This window comes from Triticum dicoccoides, chromosome 2B (genome assembly GCF_002162155.2).
Source record: "Triticum dicoccoides isolate Atlit2015 ecotype Zavitan chromosome 2B, WEW_v2.0, whole genome shotgun sequence".
In the NCBI taxonomy this organism is placed as follows: domain Eukaryota; kingdom Viridiplantae; phylum Streptophyta; class Magnoliopsida; order Poales; family Poaceae; genus Triticum; species Triticum dicoccoides.
Window position 1 is genome coordinate 195,789,452 of NC_041383.1, and position 7,745 is coordinate 195,797,196.

The window sequence follows — 7,745 nt, forward strand, 5'->3', positions numbered from 1 at the left end:
GGAGTTTCTTCATGCGTATACACCAATAGACATGGTCCGCATGTCTCAATCTTTTCAAAAATGAGTGAGTCCAAAGAACCATCAACATGGAGCTTCTTCATGCATTTTATACCAATATGACTCAAATGGCAGTGCCACAAGTATGTGGTACTATCATCACTATCTTATATCTTTTGGCATGAACATGTGTATCACTATGATCGAGATTCAATAAACCATTCATTTTAGGTGCAAGACCATTGAAGGTATTATTCAAATAAACAGAGTAACTATTATTCTCCTTAAATGAATGACCGTATTGCGATAGACATGATCCAATCATGTCTATGCTCAACACAAACACCAAATAACAATTATTTAGGTTTAACACCAATCTCGATGGTAGAGGGAGTATGCGATGCTTGATCACATCAGGCTTGGAAACACTTCCAACACATATTGTCATCTCACCTTTAGCTAGTCTCCGTTTATTCCACAGCTTTTATTTCGAGTTACCAACACTTACCAACCGAATCGATATCTAATACCCTGGTGCTACTAGGAGTACTAGTAAAGTACACATTAATATAATGTATATCCAATATACTTCTATCGACCTTGCCATCCTTCTCATCTACCAAGTATCTAGGGTAGTCCTGCTTCAGTGACTGTTCCCCTCATTACAGAAGCACTTAGTCTTGGGTTTGGTTTCAACCTTGGGTTTCTTCACTAGAGCAGCAACTGATTTGCCATTTCATGAAGTATCCCTTCTTGCCCTTGCCCTTCTTAAAACTAGTGGTTTCACTAACCATCAACAATTGATGCTCCTTCTTGATTTCTACTTTCGCGGCGTCAAACATCGCGAATATTTCAAGGATCATCATATCTATCCTCGATATGTTATAGTTCATCACGAAGCTCTAGCAGCTTGGTGGCAATGACTTTGGAGAAACATCACTATCTCATCTGGAAGATTAACTCCCACTCGATTCAAGTGATTGTTGTACTCAGACAATCTGAGCACAAGCTCAACGATTGAGCTTTTCTCCCTTAGTTTGCAGGCTAAGAAACTCGTCGGAGGTCTTATACCTCTTGATGTGGGCACGGGCCCAAAATCCCAATTTCAGCCCTCGAAACATCTCATATGTTCTGTGACGTTTCGAAATCGTTTTCGGTGCCTCAATTCTAAACCATTTAACATTACTGAACTATCACCTAGTTATCAAAACATGTATGTCAGATGTTCGCAACATCCACAGACGACGTTCGAGGTTCAGCACACCGAGCGGTGCATTAAGGACATAAGCCTTCTATGCAGCAATGAGGACAATCCTCTGTTTACGGACTCAGTCCGCATAATTGCTACTATCAACTTTCAACTAAAGTTTCTCTAGGAACATATCTAAAACAGTAGAACTATAGCGCGAGCTACGACATAATTTGCAAAAACCTTTAGACTATGTTCAGGATAATTAAGTTCATCTTATGAACTCCCACTCAGATAGACATCCCTCTAGTCATCTAAGTGATACATGATCCGAGTCAACTAGGCCATGTCCGATCATCATGTGAGACGGACTAGTCATCATCGCTGAACATCTTCATGTTGATCGTATCCACTATACGACTCATGTTCGACCTTTTGGTCTCTTGTGTTCCGAGGCCATGTCTGTACATGCTTGGCTCGTCAAGTCAACCTAAGTGTTTCGCGTGTGTAAATCTGGCTTACACCCGTTGTATGTGAATGTTAGAATCTATCACACCCGATCATCACGTGGTGCTTCGAAACAACGAACTTTCGCAATGGTGCACATTTAGGGGGAACACTTTCTAGAAATTATTATGAGAGATCATCTTATTTACTACCGTCGTTCTAAGCAAATAAGATGCATAAACATGATAAACATCACATGCAATCAAATAGTGACATGATATGGCCAATATCATTTTGCTCCTTTTGATCTCCATCTTCGGGGCTCCATGATCATCATCATCACCGGCATGACACCATGATCTCCATCATCATGATCTCCATCATCATGTCTCCATTAAGTTGTCTCGCCAACTATTACTTCTACTACTATGGCTAACGGTTTAGCAATGAAGTAAAGTAATTACATGGCGTTATTCAATGACACGCAGGTCATACAATAAATAAAGACAACTCCTATGGCTCCTGCCGGTTGTCATACTCATCGACATGCAAGTCGTGATTCCTATTACAAGAATATGATCAATCTCATACATCACATATATTTCATTCATCACATCCTTCTTGGCCATATCACATCACACGGCATACGCTGCAAAAACAAGTTAGACGTCCTCCAATTGTTGTTGCAAGTTTTTTACGTGGTTTCTACGGGTTTCTAGCAAAAAACGTTTCTTACCTATGCCAAAACCACAACATGATATGCCAATTGCTATTTACCCTTCATAAGGACCCTTTTCATCGAATCCGATCTGACTAAAGTGGGAGAGACTGGCACCCGCTAGCCACCTTATGCAACAAGTACATGTCAGTCGGTGGAACCTGTCTCACGTAAGCGTACGTGTAAGGTCGGTCCGGGCCGCTTCATCCCATGATGCTGCCGAATCAAGATAGGACTAGTAACGGTAAGCAAATTGAAGAAACCAACGCCCACAACTACTTGTGTTCTACTCATGCATAGAATCTACGCAATGGACCTAGCTCATGATGCCACTGTTGGGGAACGTAGAAAAAATTCAAAATTTTCTACGCATCACCAAGATCAATCTATGGAGATTCTAGAAACAAGAGAGGGAGAGGATGAGCATCTTCATACCATTGAAGATCGCGATGCGGAAGCATTACAAGAACGCGGATGAGGGAGTCGTACTCGCGGCGATTCAAATCGCGGAAGATCCGATCTAACACTGAACGGACGGCGCCTCCGCGTTCAACACACGTACAGCCCGGGGACGCTCCTCCTTCTTGATCCAGCAAGGGGAGAGGAGAAGTTGAGGGAGAGCTCTGGCAGCACGACGGCATGGTGGTGGAGCTTGCAGTTCTCCAGCAGGGCTTCGCCAAGCACTACTCAGGAGGAGGTGGAGTTGGAGAGGGGGAGGGCTGCGCCACGGGCAAGGGTGAAGCTCTCATGCGCTTCCCCACTATATATAGGGGTGGAGAGGGCTGGTTTCTTGCCCTCCAAGTCCATTGGGGCGTTGGCAAAGGTGGGAGGAAAGAAATCCCATCATTTCCTTCCCCACCAATTGTTATCCCCTTTTTTAGGGATCTTGATCTTATCCCTTCGGGATATGATCTTATTCCTTCTAAGGGGGGATCTTGGTGCACCTTGATCAGGGTGTGGGGCCTTGCCCCCACTACCCACGTTCATGTGGGTCCCCCCATGCAGGTGGGCCCCACTCCGGAACCTTCTAGAACCTTCCCGATACAATACCAAAAAATCCCAAACATTTTCCGGTGGCCAAAATAGGACTTCCCATATATAAATCTTTACCTCCGGACCATTCCGGAACTCCTCGTGATGTCCGGGATCTCATCTGGGACTCCGAACAACATTCGGTAACTGCACACTAATTCCCATAACAACTCTAGCGTCAACGAACCTTAAGTGTGTAGACCCTACGGGTTCGGGAATCATGCAGACATGACCGAGACAGCTCTCTGGCCAATAACCAACAGCGGGATCTGGATACCCATGTTGTCTCCCACATGTTCCACGATGATCTCATCGGATAAACCACGATGTCAAGGATTCAAGCAATCCCGTATACAATTCCCTTTGTTAATCGGTACGTTACTTGCCCGAGATTCGATCGTCAGTATCCCAATACCTCGTTCAATCTTGTTACCGGCAAGTCACTTTACTCGTTCCGTAATGCATGATCGCGTGACTAACTACTTGGTCACATTGAGCTCATTATGATGATGCATTACCGAGTGGGCCCAGAGATACCTCTCTGTCACACGGAGTGACAAATCCCAGTCTCGATTCGTGCCAACCCAACAGACACTTTCGGAGATACCCGTAGTGCACCTTTATAGCCACCCAGTTACGTTGTGACGTTTGGCACACCCAAAGCATTCCTACGGTATCCGGGAGTTGCACAATCTCATGGTCTAAGGAAATGATACTTGACATTAGAAAAGCTTTTAGCAAACGAACTACACGATCTTGTGCTATGCTTAGGATTGGGTCTTGTCCATCACATCATTCTCCTAATGATGTGATCCCGTTATCAATGACATCCAATGTCCATGGTCAGGAAACCATAACCATCTATTGATCAACGAGCTAGTCAACTAGAGGCTCACTAGGGACATGTTGTGGTCTATGTATTCACACATGTATTACGGTTTCCAGTTAATACAATTATAGCATGAACAATAGACAATTATCATGAACAAGGAAATATAATAATAACCATTTTATTATTGCCTCTAGGGCATATTTCCAACATAATTATCATTAATTCCAAAAATGACTTTCGTGGAGTTTCAGGACTTTTGGAGCTGTGCAGAATAGGTTTCCAATATTTGCTCCTTTTCCAGCCCAGAATCCCAGCTGACGTCATTCTCCCTCTTCATGTTAAACCTTGTAAAATAAGAGAGAATAGCCATAAGTATTGTGACATAACGTGTAATAACAGCCCATAATGCAATAAATATCGATATAAAAGCATCATGCAAAGTGGACGTATCAGGGTCCTATTGGAAACTAAGGGATATTAAGGCCTTCTTTTAATAGAGAACCGAAACAAAGCATTAGCACATGGTGAATACATGAACTCCTCAAACTACGGTCATCACCGGGAAGTGTCCTGACTATTGTCACTCTGGGGTTGCCAGATCATAACACATAGTAGGTGACTATAACTTGCAAGATTGGATCTAGAACATAGATATAATGATGATAACATAAACGGTTCATATCTGAAATCATGGCACCCGAGCTCAAAGTGACAAGCATTAAGCATGGCAAAGTCATAGCAACATCAATCTTAGAACATAATGGATACTGGGGATCAAGCCCTAACAAAACTAACTCGATTACATGATGAATCTCATCCAACTCCTCACAGACCAGCGAGCCTACGAAGAAAATTACTCACTCCCGGTGGGAAGCATCATGGAATTCGCGATGGAAAAGGGTTGGTGATGACGAAGATCGAAGATCCCCCTCTCTGGAGCCCCAAACGGACTCCAGATCTGGCCTCCCGATGAAGAACATGAGGTGGCGGCGGCTCCGTCTCGTGAAACGCAGTAATTCTTTCTCCTTGATTTTTTCTGGAAAATGTGAATTTATAGCGTTGGTTTCAGGGTCTGCGGGGCCATAGGTGGGGACAACCCACCTGGGCGCGCCTGGAGGGGGGCATGCCCTGGTGGGTTGTGCCCACCCAGGTGCCCCTCTCCGGTGGTTCTTGGCTACAGAAATTATCTTTATTTGTATAAAAATTCCTCGCAAAGTTTTGTTCCAATCCGTGAACTTTTATTTTTGCACAAAAACAACACCATGGTAGTTCTGCTGAAAACAGCGTCAATCCGGGTTAGTTTCATTCAAATCATGCAAATTAGAGTCCAAAAGAAGAGGAAAAGCGTTAGGAATAGTAGATACGACGGAGACGTAGCAACTCCCCCAAGCTTAAACCTTTGCTTGTCCTCAAGCAATTCAGTTGATAAACTGAAAGTGAAAAAGAATTTTTTTACGAACTCTTTTGCTCTAGTTTACATAAATAAGCTTAATTAGCACCCAGGTTTTCAGCCAAGATTATAACTAACCATGTCGACAATAACTCTTAAAAATTATATTAACTCATATTAATGACATAATCAGCTAGCGAGCAATAATAAGATATCTCGAACAGCAACACGTTGTCAAAACAACCATGATATAATATGACAGTAGTGGTATCTCACTAGCCCTTTATGAGACCGCAAAACATAAATGCAGAGCACCTCCAAAGTTCAAGCAACGACTAAACATTGTAATTCATGGTAAAAAAGATCCAGTCATGATGCACCCAACATTAGCTACACACAACGCATGAGGATGACAATAGTGCTCTCAGGTTTTGGTGCTTATTTGAGAAGGTGATGACACAACATAAAAGTAAATAGATAGTCCCTTCACAGAGGGAAGCAGTGATTTGCAGCGGTGCCAGAGCTCAAGTTTTTAAAACAGAGCTAAATGAAATTTGGAGAAATGCATCCTTCTAGTTTACTTCGCAACCATTAGTTATCGGTATTTTCCATGCTGAACACATTAGTGGTGGTTCCCAAGCGATAAAAGTAAAGGTTTACTCCCCTCCACCAACAATCACACTCCACGGCTTGTCCGAAACAACGGGTGTCGTCCATACCAACAACAATCCGGGGAGAGTTTTTTTTTAATTATTTGCAATTTGTATTTGGGACTAGGAATCCATGTTACCGCCCCTCTCGTGCAAGGACGAGTGAATAAACACTCATCATGAGAATAATCCGCTTATCATGGAAGATACTGACTACCTCATGTCGCTCTATGAACAATCCACGCACACAAAATGGATATTTATTTGAAGTTTTTAGAGGTGGCACATGCAAATTTACTTAGGATGGCAGGGTAATACCGCATATAGGTAGGTATGGTGGACTCATCTGGAATAACTTGGGTTTAATGGTTTTGATGCACAAGCAGAATTCCCGCTTAGTACAGGCGAAGGCTAGCAATTAGGTTAAGAAACGGCCAGCTAGAGAGCGAAAACGGTCATGAACATGCATTATGCATAAGTAACATTGGATACTAGAATGAGTAGGATATGAACACCATGAACATAAATCATAGAGGCTATGTTGGTTTTGATTCAACTACATGCATGAACAGGTGCCAAGTCAAGCCACTCGAACATTCAGAGGAGGATACCATATCATCATACTACATCACAATCATTTTAACGCAATGCTGACATCCAAGATAAATCATTGTCCACTCCTAGCTACTTATGCATGGCATGAGAAACTCTAATCTCTAATGGTCATTGCAAATATGTTTGATCATAATAGGCTAAATCATGGATACTAGGTTAAACATATTTATAAAAATAGAACAAGTTGAGCTCATACCCGTTTCTCTCTGCCACAGCCAGTTCATCAAATATAGTCATTATTGCCTTTCACTTGCACGACCGAATGACGTAAAAATAATAATAGGGCAAGAGTGTTGTGGACTAAGCTGGAATCTACAAACATTTTATTCAAAAGGAGAAGACAAGTAGTATGGGCTCTTTATTAGATCAACAATAATGCATATGAGAGCCACTCAACATTTTCATCATGGTCTTTTCTCTCGGTATGACTCAATAGAAAAAAAGAAATTCAGAGAAACACACTAAAATATTTTTGGAGTTTTTGGTTTTTTTTGAACGAGCAAATAAAGGGGAAAAACAAAAATGAGAAAAACTATTTACACGGGAAAGCTCCCAACAAGCAAAAAGAAGAACAAGGAATTTTTTTTAGTTTTCTTTGTAGTACTACAACTAACTACGCTAGGAAGAAAATCAAAAGGAAGTAGGAAATATTTTTGTATTTTATCAAGGTTTTTCGAACACACAAGAAGAAGGCGAGAAAATAAATCTAGCATGGATAATACAATGAAAAAGTGTGGATATCGACAACTGGAATGAAATGTGTGAACATGAAAGTAATGTCGGTGGAAATACGTACTCCCCCAAGCTTAGGCTTTTGGCCTAACTTGGTTCACCACTCGATGAAGCCATGAGGTCCTACGTTGAAGTGCTGGGGA